The sequence below is a fragment of the Anabrus simplex genome, chromosome 3 (assembly GCF_040414725.1).
Source record: "Anabrus simplex isolate iqAnaSimp1 chromosome 3, ASM4041472v1, whole genome shotgun sequence".
Taxonomy (NCBI): domain Eukaryota; kingdom Metazoa; phylum Arthropoda; class Insecta; order Orthoptera; family Tettigoniidae; genus Anabrus; species Anabrus simplex.
This window is the reverse complement of record NC_090267.1, coordinates 462,032,581-462,050,864: the sequence shown is the minus strand read 5'-3', so window position 1 is coordinate 462,050,864 and position 18,284 is coordinate 462,032,581.

The window sequence follows — 18,284 nt, the reverse complement described above, 5'->3', positions numbered from 1 at the left end:
AAGTTTCAGCCCGTTGAGGGCAGACATAGCTATGTGTACGTGTTTGAAATTATACCACGTCTATAGTATGTTGATTAAAGAGAACAACTATTTATGATTAGCTTAAAGTTACGATGTTCGGAAGAAACCAACTTTCAACCTGTTGAGGGCAGACATAGCTATGTGTGCGTGTTTGAAATTATACTACGTCTATAGTATGTAGATTAAAGAGAACAACTATTTATCAATAGACTAAAGTTACGATGTTCGGTAGAAACCAAGTTTAAGCCTGTTGAGGACGGACATAGCTATGTGTGCGTGTTTGAAATTATACCACGTCTATAGTATGTAGATTAAAGAGAACAACTATTTATGATTAGCTTAAAGTTACAAAAGAAACCAAGTTTCAGCCCGTTGAGGGCAGACATAGGTATGTGTACGTGTTTGAAATTATACCACGTCTATAGTATGTTGATTAAAGAGAACAACTATTTATGATTAGCTTAAAGTTACGATGTTCGGAAGAAACCAACTTTCAACCTGTTGAGGGCAGACATAGCTATGTGTGCGTGTTTGAAATTATATTACGTCTATAGTATGTAGATTAAAGAGAACAACTATTTATCAATAGACTAAAGTTACGATGTTCGGAAGAAACCAAGTTTAAGCCTGTTGAGGACGGACATAGCTATGTGTGCGTGTTTGAAATTATACCACGTCTATAGTATGTAGATTAAAGAGAACAACTATTTATGATTAGCTTAAAGTTACAGAAGAAACCAAGTTTCAGCCCGTTGAGGGCAGACATAGCTATGTGTACGTGTTTGAAATTATACCACGTCTATAGTATGTTGATTAAAGAGAACAACTATTTATGATTAGCTTAAAGTTACGATGTTCGGAAGAAACCAACTTTCAACCTGTTGAGGGCAGACATAGCTATGTGTGCGTGTTTGAAATTATACTACGTCTATAGTATGTAGATTAAAGAGAACAACTATTTATCAATAGACTAAAGTTACGATGTTCGGTAGAAACCAAGTTTAAGCCTGTTGAGGACGGACATAGCTATGTGTGCGTGTTTGAAATTATACCACGTCTATAGTATGTAGATTAAAGAGAACAACTATTTATGATTAGCTTAAAGTTACAAAAGAAACCAAGTTTCAGCCCGTTGAGGGCAGACATAGGTATGTGTACGTGTTTGAAATTATACCACGTCTATAGTATGTTGATTAAAGAGAACAACTATTTATGATTAGCTTAAAGTTACGATGTTCGGAAGAAACCAACTTTCAACCTGTTGAGGGCAGACATAGCTATGTGTGCGTGTTTGAAATTATACTACGTCTATAGTATGTAGATTAAAGAGAACAACTATTTATCAATAGACTAAAGTTACGATGTTCGGAAGAAACCAAGTTTAAGCCTGTTGAGGACGGACATAGCTATGTGTGCGTGTTTGAAATTATACCACGTCTATAGTATGTAGATTAAAGAGAACAACTATTTATGATTAGCTTAAAGTTACAGAAGAAACCAAGTTTCAGCCCGTTGAGGGCAGACATAGCTATGTGTACGTGTTTGAAATTATACCACGTCTATAGTATGTTGATTAAAGAGAACAACTATTTATGATTAGCTTAAAGTTACGATGTTCGGAAGAAACCAACTTTCAACCTGTTGAGGGCAGACATAGCTATGTGTGCGTGTTTGAAATTATACTACGTCTATAGTATGTAGATTAAAGAGAACAACTATTTATCAATAGACTAAAGTTACGATGTTCGGTAGAAACCAAGTTTAAGCCTGTTGAGGACGGACATAGCTATGTGTGCGTGTTTGAAATTATACCACGTCTATAGTATGTAGATTAAAGAGAACAACTATTTATGATTAGCTTAAAGTTACAGAAGAAACCAAGTTTCAGCCCGTTGAGGGCAGACATAGCTATGTGTACGTGTTTGAAATTATACCACGTCTATAGTATGTTGATTAAAGAGAACAACTATTTATGATTAGCTTAAAGTTACGATGTTCGGAAGAAACCAACTTTCAACCTGTTGAGGGCAGACATAGCTATGTGTGCGTGTTTGAAATTATACCACGTCTATAGTATGTAGGTTGAAGAGAACAATTATTTATGAATAGCTTAAAGTTACGGAAGAAACCAAGTTTCAGCCTGTTGAGGGCAGACATAGCTATGTACGCACCCCGCGTGAGGATTAAAGAGAACAACTATTTATCAATAGACTAAAGTTACGATGTTTTAGAAGAAACCAAGTTTCAACGAATAGAAGTCAGACATACCTTAAAATCTTCGCGCTGCAAACTGTTACTCGGATGTATAAAATGCGTGCGTTCAAGCCTGAAACTCGAATGATAATATTCTGCTCGTACCTAAAAAAAGAAGAAACATATATGAATGTAGTGTAGGATGCATCATCTAACCTAGTTATCTTTACAACTCAAAGTTCGAAAACATACCTTTTAAAAAAATGCACGTGCTGCAGACTGTTACTCGGATGAATAAAATTGCGTACTTTCGAACGGTACCTAAAAAAGAACAAACATATATGAATGTAGATGTCTAGCGTAGAAGTTGCTTTGCAAATAAAAAAAGTAACTAACAGTTATACCTTACCTTAAGATAAAGGCTGAAGAATAATATTCACTGCAGACGGGAGATGTGTGTGTGTACGTAATAAACGCATACAGAGAACTGTGAGCACTTCGCGCAGACTGCAGCGGCTAAATATTCTGCTTGTTACCAACCGGATGTGAAAAAATCGCTGACAACTGCGGGTACAGTCGGGACGAAGTGTTTATGCAAACAAGAGCTCCCACCTATAGTCCCGCAGGCTGACGTATTCGAACCTCCTGTTGATGCCGAGGTGTCAGAATTTAAGAGTTCGAGCCTTGGAAAGTTAGCGCGCGATCCTCGACTTCTGGACTTAAACGGGAGGGTACTAAGCTACATCCGCGGTATTCCTTACCTGTAGGTATTGAGCTAAAGCTAGATCATGTAATGACGATCGCGTAGGCCCCTCGCCTAGCATTTACGGCTTCTAGTTCGAACCCGCTATCTTCTGAAGTAGCGAGAATGATTGGAGAGTGTTGAGGGTGATTCATTCGTCGGATGGAGGCGTTAAGCTGGCTTCTTCGGTAGGAGTAGGCTATGTCGGGATATCGATTTAAAATCCTAGTCAGGAGGGGCAACCGGTTGTATAAAACTATGGTGTGAGGCGGGGTGTGCAAAAAAGCTAGCTATAAGTAAGGGCTGTTGATGGGGACGTTAAACCTTGTGCAGACTCCTTCGAAAATGATTTTTTGAGTACAAGACTTGACGGTGATTCATTTGTCGGATGGAGGCAATAAGCCTTGTGCAGGCTTCTTCAGCGGGAGTAGGCTATGTGTCGGTACCGGGATATCTAGTTATAAAACCCGCTACAACAAATTTATCACGTATACTGCGATTTAAAATCCTAGTCAGGAAGGGCAGCCGGTCGTAAAACTATGGTGTGAGGCGGGGTGTGTAAAAAAAGCTAGCAATAAGTAAGGGCTGTTGATGGGGGCGTTAAACCTTGTGCAGACTCCTTCGAAAATGATTTTTTGAGTACAAGACTTGACGGTGATTCATTTGTCGGATGGAGGCAAGCCTTGTGCAGGCTTCTTCAGCGGGAGTAGGCTATGTGTCGGTACCGGGATATCTAGTTATAAAACCCGCTACAACAAATTTATCACGTATACTGCGATTTAAAATCCTAGTCAGGAAGGGCAGCCGGTCGTATAAAACTATGGTGTGAGGCGGGGTGTGCAAGAAAGCTAGCAATAAGTAAGGGCTGTTGATGGGGGCGTTAAACTATGTGCAAGCTCCTTCACCAGGAGAAGCCTACATGCCGGTACCGTGCAGGTTCTTTCGATAGGAGTAGGCACTGTGTGTGTTTTAACCTCTCCGTACAATCATGATATTTTACGTTAGGAACTTACATAGGCTAAATGCTACACATTCCGTGGCAGAGCCAGGAATCGAACTCGGACCTCCGAGGGTAGCAGCTAATCACACTAACTACTGCACTACAGAGGAGGACTATTTCAGAATATTTTACAACCTTAATTAGTACTGTGTTTTAAGAGCTTACATGCTACTCGGCTAAGAAGACGTTCGCGAGTTACAAGCCGCTGATCAGCATGCCGTGTCCTCGTTCAAGGTCGAGCCGGAAGATACGTGTACAATTTCAGCTAACACACGCATTCCACACAACTCGCTCAGAATGACTGTGCCGATACTTCGAGGACTGTAGAACAAATCTATAGCCTACAGTATGCATGCCTCTCACCCGGTAGTCTCGGGTTCGATTCTCTTGGGGATAAAAATGTGTTTAAATCACATGAATGTGTTGAGTTGTCCTTCCTGATGCAAAACTAGCAGTATCTAACCTCATACACCATAGTTTTACGACCGGTTGCCCTTCCTGACAACTCGGATTAAGAATCTGTTTTACAACGTCTAACACGGGGAATCGGGGATTTACAGCTAGATGCACTTCTTAGATTTTAAATCACGAACTATTGTTTTACGGCCGGATGCCCTTCCTGACTAAGATTTTAAATCGCAAGAATTTGTTTTTAAGACTAGTCGCCCTTCCTGACGCAAAACTGGCAGTATCTAGCCTCATACACTATGGTTTTCAACCGGTTGCCCTTCCTGACGTCAAAGAACTCGGATTAAGAATCTGTCGAGAATCGAGGGATTTACAGCTTAAAGATGGCAGATGACAGCTGTCAGAAAAGCATATAGGTTTGTAAAGCACATAGAATTTACCACCACCACATAGAGTGTAGCACGGTGATTAAAGATGGTGGATGACAGCTGTCAAAAAAGCACATGGCTTTGTTTCCAAACAAGAGCACGTGGAATTTGCCGCCACCGGGCAGCACGGTGATTAAAGATGGCGGATGACAGCTGTCAAAAAAGCACGTGGCTTTGTTTCTACGTGGAATTTGCCGCCACCGGGCAGCACGGTGATTAAAGATAGCGGATGACAGCTGTCAAAAAAGCACATGGCTTTGTTTCTACGTAGAATTTGCCGTCACCACATAGAGGGCAGCACTGTTCTCAAAGATGGCGGATGACAGCTGTCAGAAAAGCACATAGGTTTGTAAAGCACATGGAATTTACCGCCACCACATAGAGTGCAGCACTGTTCTCTCTGGATTAAAGATGGCGGATGACAGCTGACGAAATTGCCCGCATGATAGCAGCACAGTGCTCTATTGATTAAAGATGGCGGATGACAGCTGTCAAAAAAGCACGTGGCTTTGTTTCCAAACAAGAGCACGTGGAATTTACCACCACCACATTTCAAACTAAAGAGGGCAGTACTGTGCTCTATAGATTAAAGATGGCAGATGACAGCTGTCAAAAAAGCACGTGAGTTTGTTTTCAAACAAGAGCACGTGGAATTTTTCAATTTGCCGCCACCACATAGAGGGCAGCACTGTTCTCTCTGGATTAAAGATGGCTGCTTGTCGAAAAGCATTTTTCAAATTATCCGCCACCACATTTCAAAGGTAAGTAGCTAAAGAGGGCAGCACTGTGCTCTATAGATTAAAGATGGCGCATGACAGCTATCAAAAAAGCACGTGGCTGTCAAAAAGCACGTGGATTTGTTTATCTCGAACTAGTGAGGTTAAGTTGGTAGCACTAAGGTTTAGACCCGTCAAGATGGCAGCACTGCCGATGACAGGTGACGAAAGAGGGCAGGACGGTGCTCTGTAGTTTAAAGATGGCGGATGACAGCTGTCAAAAAAGCACGTGGCTGTCAAAAAGCGCGTGGCTTTGTTTATCTCGCGCTAGTTAGGTTAAGTTGGTACTACTGAGGTTTAGGCCCGTCAAGATGGCAGTACTGAGGTTAGCGATGCGTTGTTGTCTGTCAAAAAGCACGTGGCTTTGTTTACAAATCTGTCAAAAAGCACGTGGCTGTCAAAAAGCACGTGGCTTTGTTTACCTCATGCTAGTTAGGTTAAGTTGGTACCACTAAAGTTTAGGCCCGTCAAGATGGTAGTACTGAGGTTTGCGATGCGTTGTTGTCTGTCAAAAAGCACGTGGCTTTGTTTACAAATCTGTCAAAAAGCACGTGGCTGTCAAAAAGCACGTGGCTTTGTTTACCTCGCGCTAGTTAGGTTAAGTTGGCACTACTGAGGTTTAGGCCCGTCAAGATGGCAGTACTGAGGTTAGCGATGCGTTGTTGTCTGTCAAAAAGCACGTGGCTGTCAAAAAACACGTGGGTTTGTTTACCTCTCGCTAGTTAGGTTAAGTTGGCACTAGTGAGGTTTAGGCCCGTCAAGATGGCAGCAGTGAGGTTAGCGATGCGTTGTTGTCGATGACAGCTGTCAAAAAGCACGTGGCTTTGTTTACAAATTCAAATCTCCCGCCAAAATTCAAATTTCCCGCCAAAATTCAAATTTCCCTCGGGCGGCGGCGGCGGAGGAGGCGGCGGAGGAGGCGGCGGAGGAGGCGGCGGAGGAGGCGGCCGAACTGTCCAATTATACTACTTCAGTATCTTAAACTGTTCACGACTTATGTGGGGTGGACATCTTAGGTGAATAACAATGCATAATTTGTGAATAACTGTAGATAGAATGTACACCTACTTGGATACTAGAGATGTGCATTATTCGAACCTGAGACGGGGAAGATGTGCTTTGCTATATATACATCCCCCATTACACATGAGTGGAACGTGTAACAGGGGTGATGGGCAACGCTCTCGAGACCGATTCTCGTGTGCTGCGAGCTGTGCGACGTCCCAGTAACTACGAGTGTAAGCTTGATAGTTATCATCAGCGGTTCTCACATGGAAACGTGTGTGACGATACATTTTTTCAAAATCCTATGAAAGTACTGCATGTTGAACTATGAGCTCGTTACCATTAACGAAAGTGAATACAGAATACTAGTATCTTAAACTGTTATATCAGGTGGACTTCTTAGCTGAATAACCCGTATAATTTGTTAATAATTGTTATTAGGATGTAATCCTACCTGGATGCCTCACAATCGTTGTCGGCAGGGTAGTTTCTTGTGATTCAGACCGGGCCGGAGGTGTTCTGTGACGATTCCTCTTGATTGATATGCGTTTGTAAGTGCCGTATCATCCCAAAAGTATTTCTGCCGATGTATTTTACCTCTTTTGAATAAGCAACACAGTGGGCTGTGCTATGTGACGTCTCTTAAAAATAACTAACATCCACGACTTACGTTGCGTTTCGGACATCGTCTTCAAGTTGTCGCGTACAATTCGACACAGTTCACATTGCACCGTCATATATCGAAGTACCTACCTAATTATGACGCGAATACTCTATAGCAATTTAGATTGCACATTCCACTCATGCGTAATGTTGGTTGCATATGCAGCAGGGCGCATCGGGCCTCGTCTCGAGTTCGAATAATGCACGCCTCTAGTATCCAGGTACGTGTACCTACAGCAGCCGTCAGGTTCTATACTTAAACCACTCATTCGTGTACCTACCAGTGCATACAATGCCAGAATGCTTATCCTTTATAATTATGTTATACTGCGTCAAAATAGACCTCGGTTTAAATGAACGCCCTGGTCGCTTGTTGACACGTATTTACGAAAATGAGAAGGCCCATGGTTGGCTATTCGCATATTCGGAACAAACAACATTCAGCTCCGACTACCTGCAGGCCTACGACACCCTGCTCGCCGCACATTGTGGGGACAAAGCTCTCGAGATTTCTCAAAATTTCTCGCGAGAAATAATGCCTGCGCTAGTCTCGAGAAATCCCGAAAAATCTCGAGACCTCGTCTCAGACTGCCCATCACTAGTCTGCAGCTTGAGCAATGTAGCATATAAGATGGTTTGGCATAATAGCAGGATTCATTGTCTAAGCCACGCCATATAAAATAAATAAATAAATAAATAAATAAATAAATAAATAAATAAATAAATAAATAAATAAATAAATAAATAAATAAATAAATAAATAAACAAGCTTACAAACAAAAATAACAGAAATTTAACATAAATAACTGAATCTTACCCAATCCGAGGTAAAATTGAAGTGCCAGAAAAAATTGAAGTGTACAGACAAATTTATTTTTAAGAAAATATCTGTTATTTATTACGTCCGACTCCTTGGCTGAATGGTCAGCGTGCTGCCGTTCGTTGTGTTCATTTACCTATGCTGATGTGTAAAGGAACATGAAGCTTACTGTAACGTACTGTAGGAATGCATGTTTACATGGCGTTCTTACGCACTCCAACAGTATACTGTATTTAAGGTTCATTTTTCTTTACCCATTCGCATTGGGAAATGAACACAACGGACATTGTCCTGATTGACTGCATATCCACAGACTATGTGGCTGGCAGACGTGACCATGTAGTGGATAGGAAGATCATTGTCAGATACGCGGTATTGTGTCTTAAGCGATGATATATTGTCGTTCCTATGCCAAAACCGCGAATGTGACAATGTTCGTCCTATCCGTCATTTCCCTTAAGACTGGTCACTCCTCCAGCCACATATTGATATGCAGTCCATCAGAACATTTTTCGTTGAGTTCATTTTCCTGTGCTACAGTTTAAATAAAAATGATCCTTAAGTACATCGTACTCTAGGAGCAGGTAACTTATGTTAAGCAAACTCCTACAGTATGGTACTGTAAGGTTCGTTTCCCTTTACACATTCTTATAGGAACAGGCATGGCACTGCTGAAAGTGGTATCATGACGTACGTAAATAATTAGGCGTGTGTATGTTGGGTATTCAGCTGGAAGGCTGGTTGGATCCTCAACAGCTCCACCATTAGCTATGGCCTAGGGCAGGGCCTCTCAAACGCCCAAAATCTCACGCGTGCAAATCGAGGCGCAAGAGCTCCGTGCACTGTGCATCGGTCCCGCTCGGCTCATCTCGTCTCGAACCAACGCTTCGTCTCTGGGCTACTCGGCTAAGCTCGGCTCAACTCAGCTCGGATTTGGAGCGAGACAGCGCTATTGCTCTAAATCGAGGAGTGGGGGTCTGCACTCTGGTCAACCAAGCGAAGTCGTCTGTTGCACCGTGCAACAGTCCATGCACCAGGCGCATGCACTCTGAGAGGCCCTGGCCCTAGGGTTTACTGAAGAGGCGTACTAAGGGGAGGTGGAGTGAGGTACTTTCCCGTTGATTTCCTCACCAAGTCAGAAGTTGGTATTACATATCAGTCTGCCAAGCCCACTGAAATGCATGCACCTACCGACCGCATGAGTGATATTTTCACAACATTCATAAAAGGGATTGGCTGCATAAGGAATGATATTAGTAGCATCCTTCATACCTCAGTCACTTTCATATTGTCAAAGCCGAGTATGAGACTGGGGCAGGTCAATGAAAGTAAGAAATTTATTTCAGCCCAAACCAGAAGGCATAGTGCGCTGTAAACATTCCATCTCGCCAGCAAAGGCATAATGTAAGTAAAATGCGTATTTTCGTCCTAAAATGGGATTGAAACAATTTAACTGAATGGAAAACTAGCATAATACAAAAGTAGATTTGACTTGTGTTTTACCGAGCTCGATAGCTGCAGTCGCTTAAGTGCGGCCAGTATCCAGTATTCGGGAGATAGTAGGTTCGAACCCCACTGTCGGCAGCCCTGAAGATGGTTTTCCGTGGTTTCCAATTTTCACACCAGGCAAATGCTGGGGCTGTACCTTAATTAAGGCCACGGCCGCTTCCTTCCCACTCCTAGCCCTTTCCTGTTCCATCGTCGCCGTAAGACCTGTCTGTGGCGGTGCGACGTAAAGCAACTAGCAAAAAAAAAAAAAAAAATATATATATAAAATGTGTTTATGCCTGTCCCAAAAGATTGTGAAGGAAATCTGGTAGGCTTACCTAACAGAGTACTGAAACGTTTATGTCTGAATATTCACGTTTATTGGAACTTCCGATGACACTCAGATAAGTTGGTTAATTAACGTAAAATGACTAGAAAATAACGCGGAACAAATTGGAATGAATAAAGCAATAAGAAATAATTAGTAATGAAAAAATAATGACGTAAATTTCAAAGAGAGGGTCTAAACTCTAAAAGTTGCAAACTATGAAGAGAAAATTATTAAATCCCTTGAGACACGCCATGCATAATTATCCACATCCACTTTGAATCTCATACTCACCCTTCTGAAATGAATGTTGGCCTGACACCGTGGTTATCCGGTTCGAGTTCCGTTGATGGACTGTATATCCATATGTGGCAGGGAGGCGTGACCAGTCTTGAGGAAAATAATGGATAGGAAGAGCATTGTGAGGTATGAGCTTTTTTTTCGAACAGCGATCATATAATTCTTCTTCTTCTTCTTCTTCTGTTTACCCTCCAGGGTCGGTTTTTCCCTCGGGCTCAGCGAGGGATCCCACCTTTACCGCCTCAAGGGCAGTGTCCTGTAGTTTCAGACTTTGGGTCGGGGGATACAACTGGAGAGAATGACCAGTACCTCGCCCAGGCGGCCTCACCTGCTAAGCTGAACAGGTGCCTTGTGGGGGGATGGGAAGATTGGATGGGACAGGCAAGTATGAGGGAAGGAAGCGGCCGTGGCCTTATGTTAGGTACCATCCCGGCATTTGCCTGGAGGAGAATTGGGAAACCACGGAAAACCACTTCCAGGATGACTGAGGCGGGAATCGAACCCAGCTCTACTCAGTTGACCTCCCGAGGCTGAGTGGACCCCGTTCCAGCCCTCGTACCACTTTTAAAATGTCGTGGCAGAGCCGGGAATCGAACCCGGACCTCCGGGGGTGGCAGTTAATCACGCTAACCACTACACCACGGAGGCGGACGTCGATATAATTATTATCCTTAAGATTCTGCAGTTTCAGCAATGTAACATAAGATGGTTTGGCATAATAGAAGGATTCATAGCCTGAGTCACGGCATATAATATAATATAATATAATATAATATAATATAATATAATATAATATAATATGCCGGCCCCGTGATGTAGGGGTAACGTGCCTGCCTCTTACCCGGAGGACCCGGGTTCGATTCCCGGCCAGGTCAGGGAATTTTCCCTGGACCTGAGGGCTGGTTCGAGGTCCACTCAGCCTACGTGATTAGAATTGAGGAGCCATCTGACGGTGAGATAGCGGCCCCGGTGTAGAAAGCCAAGAATAACGGCCGAGAGGATTAGTCGTGCTGACCACACGGCACCTCGTGATCTGCAGGTCTTCGGGCTGAGCAGCGGTCGCTTGGTAGGCCAAGGCCGTTCAAGGGCTGTAGTGCCATGGGGTTTGGTTTGGTTTTTTATAATATAATATAATATAATATAATATAATATAATATAATATAATATAATATAATATAATATAATATAATATTATTAAAGGAGCATCCGTGGTTCAGACGGCAGCGCGTCGGCCTCTCACCGCTGGATACCGTGGTTCATATCCCGGGCACTCCATGTGAGATTTGTGCTGGACAAAGCGGAGGCGTGACAGGTTTTTCTCCGGGTACTCCGGTTTTCCCTGTCATCTTTCATTCCAACAACACTCTCCATTATCATTTCATAGCATTTATCAGTCATTAATAAATCACCTTAGGAGTGGCGACTCCATTGTAATAACAGCCTATATATGTTTCATTCATTACATCTGATCCAGTCAAAGACTGGAAAACAGGTTGTAGGTTTTCATTTTTCATAATAAATAAATAAATAAATAAATAAATAAATAAATAAATAAATAAACTTACAAAAAACAGAAATTGAATATAAGCAACTGAATCTTACCTAATCCGAAATAAAATTGAAGTACCGGACAAAAATTTTGAAGTGTGTGGACACATTTATTTTTAAGAAGATATCTATTCATGTTGGCCGGCAGGAGAGGAGAGGAAGTAGTGTACAATTTGTGATCGCTAGATTGCGTGCCAAAAGTCTGGATTCAATTACTAACCTCTTCGCAGTGATCATATGGAGTGAGGGCATATGGAACTCTTGACAGTGATTCGTCCATCGGATAGTGATGTTAAGCCTTGAGCAACATCTTTGGTGTTATTCGACTGGAGTGGGCTATATGCCGACATCGGGTTTTTTCCCTTTCCCTAAGGCGGAAACACAGTAAATGTAATTGGTCGCAACGCAAGGTCATGCTGTGATCTTATTTCAATTATGATAAAAATCATGTTTAAAATTGATATGGGAAATGAGCAACAAACGATAGAGTGGAACCTAGCAAATACATTCATGGAAGTTAACAAAGACATCTTTTGACTCCGTGGAAATACATTTAATTAATTCACCAAATTAAAAGGGAAAATGTAGCCTATTCTTTTTTTAAAGTCAATTTACCGTCCAGGGTTGGCTTTTTCCTCATACTCAGTGAGGGATCCCATCTCTACCGCCTCAAGGGCAGTGTCCAGGAGCGTCAGACTTTGGATCAGAGGATACAACTGGGGAGGAGAACCAGTGCTTCGCCCAGGCGGCCTCATCTGCTATGCTCAACAGGAGCCTTTTTGGGGATGGGCGCACTGGAAGGCATGGGCAAGGAAGAGGGAAGGAAGTGACCGTGGCCTTAAGTTCGGTACCATCTCGTCATTTGCCTGGAGAAGAAGTGGAAAACGACGGTAAATCACTGCGAGGATGGCTGATGAGGGAACCGAAGCGCCCTGTACACAGTAACCTCCCTAGGCTGAGTGGACCCCGTTCCAGTCCTTGTACGACTTTCTCAAATTTTTATGGCATAGCGGAAAATGGAACTTGGGCCTCCGGGAGTGACAGCTAATCACACTAACCACTATACCACAGAGGCGGACAAAATGTATTCCCAAACAATAGTCTAAATTAAAACAAAATAGGTAAATTTTTTATTCAAAAACGTATACCTCCAAACTTGACGGGAACAGCTCGAAACTGGTGTGTACTGCAGATTGTGCTTCCTAGCACATTGAAATTAAGTATTGGGTACGCATTTCTGTGAATTTTCAAAGAGAAAAGCTTCACGGTACTCTTATTTTCTTCTATGTGCTTGTAGAGTTCTCCTTTCTGTATTTTGGTTTTGACCTCCTTTGTGGAGGCAATAAATACAGTCATAAAGGTGTCAAAATGGCAGGGCATGATGTCTTCACAGCGTATATACCTATAGTTGAGGGGAAAAAAAACCCTTTCAAAATACCTTAATAAAACCAGAGGATCATGTTTTTTCTTGTGGCCAGGTACAGTACGATCCTATTATGGAGGGCGATGGTTCTTCCGCTTCTACAACAACCTCTCCCGATACCTCTCCTTACAAAACAGGCGGTGAACATCATAGTCAAGCGCGCAAGCCCTCCCTTTTAGCCCCGCTTGTGGAGGTCAAGGTTTTATCAGTTCACAAAGAACAGCTCTTCCGTGTCCGGCTCCATGGCTAACTGGTTAGCGTGCTGGCCTTTTGTTACAGGGGTCGCGGGTTTGATTCCCGGCAGGGTCGGGAATTTATTCATAATTGGTTAGTTCCCCTGCCACGGGGACTGGGCATATGTGTCGTCCTCATCATCATTTCATCCTCATCACGACGCGCATGTCACCTACAGGAGTCAAATCAAAAGACCTGCACCTGGCGAGCCTAAGTCCTCGGACACATCCCGGCACTAAAAGCCATACGCCATTTCATTTTTTAGTTCTTTCATGAAGTCGAAGATCCAGCCCAGCACTAACATACGTACAGTACAGTCGTGATATATTTGTATAGAATTCATCAATAATCTGCACTTAGGGCTATTGCCCAGGTGGCAGATTCCCTATCAATTGTTTACCCAGCTAGCTTTTTCTTATACATTTTCAAAGAACGTGGAAATTTCGTATTGATAATGTATTCTAATCCCTTACTTCTCGTCGTATAAATGAATAGGCCTGTATGCCACAATTATTCCTCTTGAATTTCGTCTTTATTTTCATACTAGCTGTTACCTACGGCTTCGCTGGCAAAGATTTCGCAAGTTTATAAAAATTAATGTCCACCTCTGTGGTGTAGTGGTTAGTGTGATTAGCTGCCACCCTCGGAGGCTCGGGTTCGATTCCCGGCTCTGCCACGAAATTTGAAAAGTGGTATGAGGGCTGGAAGGGGGTCCACTCAGCCTCGGGAGGTCAAATGAGTAGAGGTGGGTTCGATTCCCACCTCAGCCATCCTGGAAGTGGTTTTCCGTGGTTTCTCTCTTCTCCTCCAGGCAAATGTCGGGATGATACTTAACTTAAGGCCACGCCTACTTCCTTCCCTCTTCCTTCTCTATCCCTTCCAATCTCCCCATCCCCCCCACCGCAAGGCCCCTGTTCAGCCCGGGCATGTATTGGTCATCCTCCCCAGTTGTATCCCCGACCTAGAGTCTGAAGCTCTAGGACACTGCCCTTGAGGCAATAGAGATGGGTTCCCTTGCTGAGTCCGAGGGAAAAACCGACCCTGGAGTGTAAACAGATAAATTGGAAGAAGAAGATAAAAATTAATTGTTCCTCGGTACTGCACTAAGACGTTGTCTGAAAATCCCTAAGTCACCGAAAAATTGCATTTCATTTATCCCAGAACCTCTTTGTAAACCACGTTTTTTGGCATTGCCTTTTGGGGCTAAGATAACCAAACTACTGGCAGAGCTACTCGTAAATATGGAACATGCAACATGGAACTCTACATGTGAGAAACAGTCCTCTTTTAAGTAAGAAAAGAGAAAGTCACTAGATTTAGTTTAATCAGGGCAATTACTTAAGGAGATTTGGTTTTATTTATACAATACAATGGGTTCATTTTTTCTGCCAAGATAAAGGCCATTAGGCCCTCTCTTCCATCTAACCAGAAAATACAGTATTTACAAGAGCAAAATTAAAATAGACTTACAAATGAAACATCTTGCGACTACTGAACAATACAATATTATGATAAAGGGTAATGAGTTAATAAAAATAGGAAAAAAATAGGGAAATGGTGGTGAAGACGATTATTTACATAATTATGACATAATTAGCTGATTTCTATTATCTGTAATAATAAGAGTGTGATTATGTAAAGTCTATAGTTTGAGGAAGGCTAAGGGCCGAATTCATATTCAGCACTTATATATAACTGGGACCCTTAAGTAATAAGGGATCACTTTTAGTATTCACTTATATGAGTTTACATTTCATAAACAGCACTTAAAGAGCACACTCATTGATACAGTAAGTACTCGCTGGAGATGTGGCAATGCTGTATTTTATGCCTATGCTTCCTGGATCGTGTAGTTCTGACTACCGAATAGTGGGATGATCTATTGTGTTTTGTTTATCGAAGGACATCGCGCGACCTCGCGCGAAATTTTTGAGGTTAGAAGATCGTTTACAGGTATATTGTATTTCGTTATCAGAATGGATAACAAAACAGCGAGGTGCGACGGCACCTGCAAGAACTTGCACATAATATAGAACAAGCAGACCGACGCAGTTTCTCATCAGAATATGAATGACGTGGGAAAAACTTCTTGTGGACAATGCAGACTACGAAAATGCCCGGAGTCTAATTTTCTTCTTAATATAATATGTTTATAGTTATCCAGGTACTCGAACCTATATAAATATTCATCCAAATGTAGAATATCTAGCCTTACAACGCGTTTAATGATTTGACAAATATATCCGTAGCCGTTACGTTGTTATAGGCCTAATTACTTTGGATGTCTGATGTCATAATTTCAGAAACTTCTGATATAATCCGCCAAACGTTTGGTTGACTAACCTGGTGTAATTAGCACAAATCAACCTTAAAATAAACGGTGGTAGTGCAACCCGTTCATTTTTCTAATAACTCAGTATAGTTCTTTACTATGCCATCAGCCTACAGTCTTGATAACTTATCAGCTTGTAACACGTTTCTAATTAATTAAGCGAAATACCGGTAATGATGATGGTGATGATGATGATAATAATAATAACAATGATAATAACCAGAAATTCAGAGGTGGCATAAATCTCAAAACAATATCTTCATTAATGGTGGGATAGTGAGTCCTCTAGTGGTTATGTTCACTACGAAACCTTCTTTAAATTGTTGGTCACATTAAATTTCGACAGGATTTTCCATCCCTACTGTGTGCACGGAAAGCATTCTGTGAATGAAATACAACATATTCAGCAAAATCATTATCCTCCATCTTGCTGCAACATAAGTGAGTCACTTAAGTGTGTGTGGGAGGGGAGGCCCACTTATAGCAATACGTGGGACACATAAGTAGGTAATATAAAATGAAACCTGGCTTATAAGGGACACTTATGTATAAGTGTTGTCTATGAATTCGGCCCTAAATCTACAATATTTCCATAACATTACTTAGTAGGTATCGGTGACAAAGTTGCCTAAAACTAGCAGGTGAGGCTCCTCTGACAGAGACGGGTAGTGTATTCCATTGTCATGCCGAAGAAAGAACCAATGAGTGTGTGTATCGTGTGGTGCGGTGAGGTGGAATAGATAACAGTGTATCAAATTTTGACCGTGTTCCGCAACTGTGATTGGATGAGAGGTGGTAAAATTGACTGTACTAGTAGGGAGGTGAGCATGAGGAGAATATTCGATGAAGAAGGCATAAAGCATGAAGATTATGGCGCTGTTTGAGTTATAGCCAACCGAGTTCATCGTAGGCAGGTGTAACATGGTCATAGAAGCGTAGGTCACATATATAGCGAACACAGGCGTTTGGAAGTCGTAAAATTTAAGAAAGGAGATTTCCACTTCCGGAGGTGCATATGGCCCTCAGGTTCACTCAGCCTACACCAAAAATGAGTACCAGGTTAATTCCTGGGGGCAAAGGCGGCCGGGCGTAGAGCTAACCACTCTACCCCATCACGTGCCGAGGTTAACAATGGTGGAAGCCTTTACCTTCCACTCCTCCAAGGGTCTTCATGGCCTGCACGGAGGTCACAAGCGTGACAAGTATTAAGAAAAATAATGGATAGGAAGAGGATTATGACTTGAGCCCGGATGTTCATGGCCTAATAATGTTAGAAATATGCAGGCATTGATGACCTAAAAGTATAATAATTTCGTGTGGCAATTTCTAGCCGACTGCAGCCCTTGTAAGGCAGATCCTCCGACGAGGGCGGGCGGCATCTGCCATGTGTAGGTAAGAGCGTGTGATTGTGGTGGAGGATAGTGTTATGTGTGAGTTGCAAGGATGTTGGGGTCAACACAAACACCCAGTCCCCGGGTCATTTGAATTAACCAATGAAGATTAAAATCCCCGACCCGGACGGGAATCGAACCCTGGACCCTCTGAATCGAAGGCCAGTACGCTGACCATTTAACCAACGAGTCGGACACCTAAAAGTATTAAAATATGACAGTAAATATGTATGACTTAAAAGTTTCTTTTTTGCAAGTTGCTTTACGTTGCACCGTGCGAAGCGGCCGTGGCCTTAATTAGGGTGCAGCCCCAGCATTTGTGCCTGGCGTGAAAATGGGAAACCACGGAAAACCATCTTCAGGGATGCCGACAGTGAGGTTCGAACCCACTATCTCTCGAATACCGGATACTGGCCGTACTTAAGCGACTGCAGCTATCGAGCTCGCTTTAAATGTTTCTTGGTCACATTTTCGAAATTTTCAAAATCTTGCCGCTGTTGAAATTAGCTTGATATTGAAAATATAGTTTTAAAATCTAGAACATTCAGTATTCATAAATAAGTGAAATATTAATCGTATTATTATATTTCGAATTTATGTAATCACACAATCCAGAGGTAACTCTAGACTCTGCACAGAATGAAATACATGCCACATTTTGATGGGCGATCAGAAAGAGTCCGCCTCTGTGGTGTAGTGGTTAGCTGCCGCCCCCGGAAGTCTGGGTTCGATTCCCGGCTCTGCCACGCAATTTGAAAAGTGGTACGAGGGCTGGAACGGGGTCCACTCAGCCTCTGGAGGTCAACTGAGTAGAGGTGGGTTCGATTCCCTCCTCAGCCATCCTGGAGGTGGTTTACCGTGGTTTCCCACTTCTCCTCCAGGCGAATGCCAGGATGGAACCTAACTTAAGGCCACGGCCGCTTCCTTCCCTCTTCCTTGCCTATCCCTTCCAATCTTCCCATCCCTCCACAAGGCTCCTGTTCAGCATAGCAGGTGAGGCCGCTTGGGCGAGGTACTGGTCATTCTCCCCAGTTGTATACCCCGACCAAGAGTCTGAAGCTCCGGGACACTGCCCTTGAGGCGGTAGAGGTGGGATCCCTCGCTGAGTCCGAGGGAAAAGCCGAACCTGGAGGGTAAACAGATGATGATGATGATGATGATGATGATCAGAAGGAATTTCAATA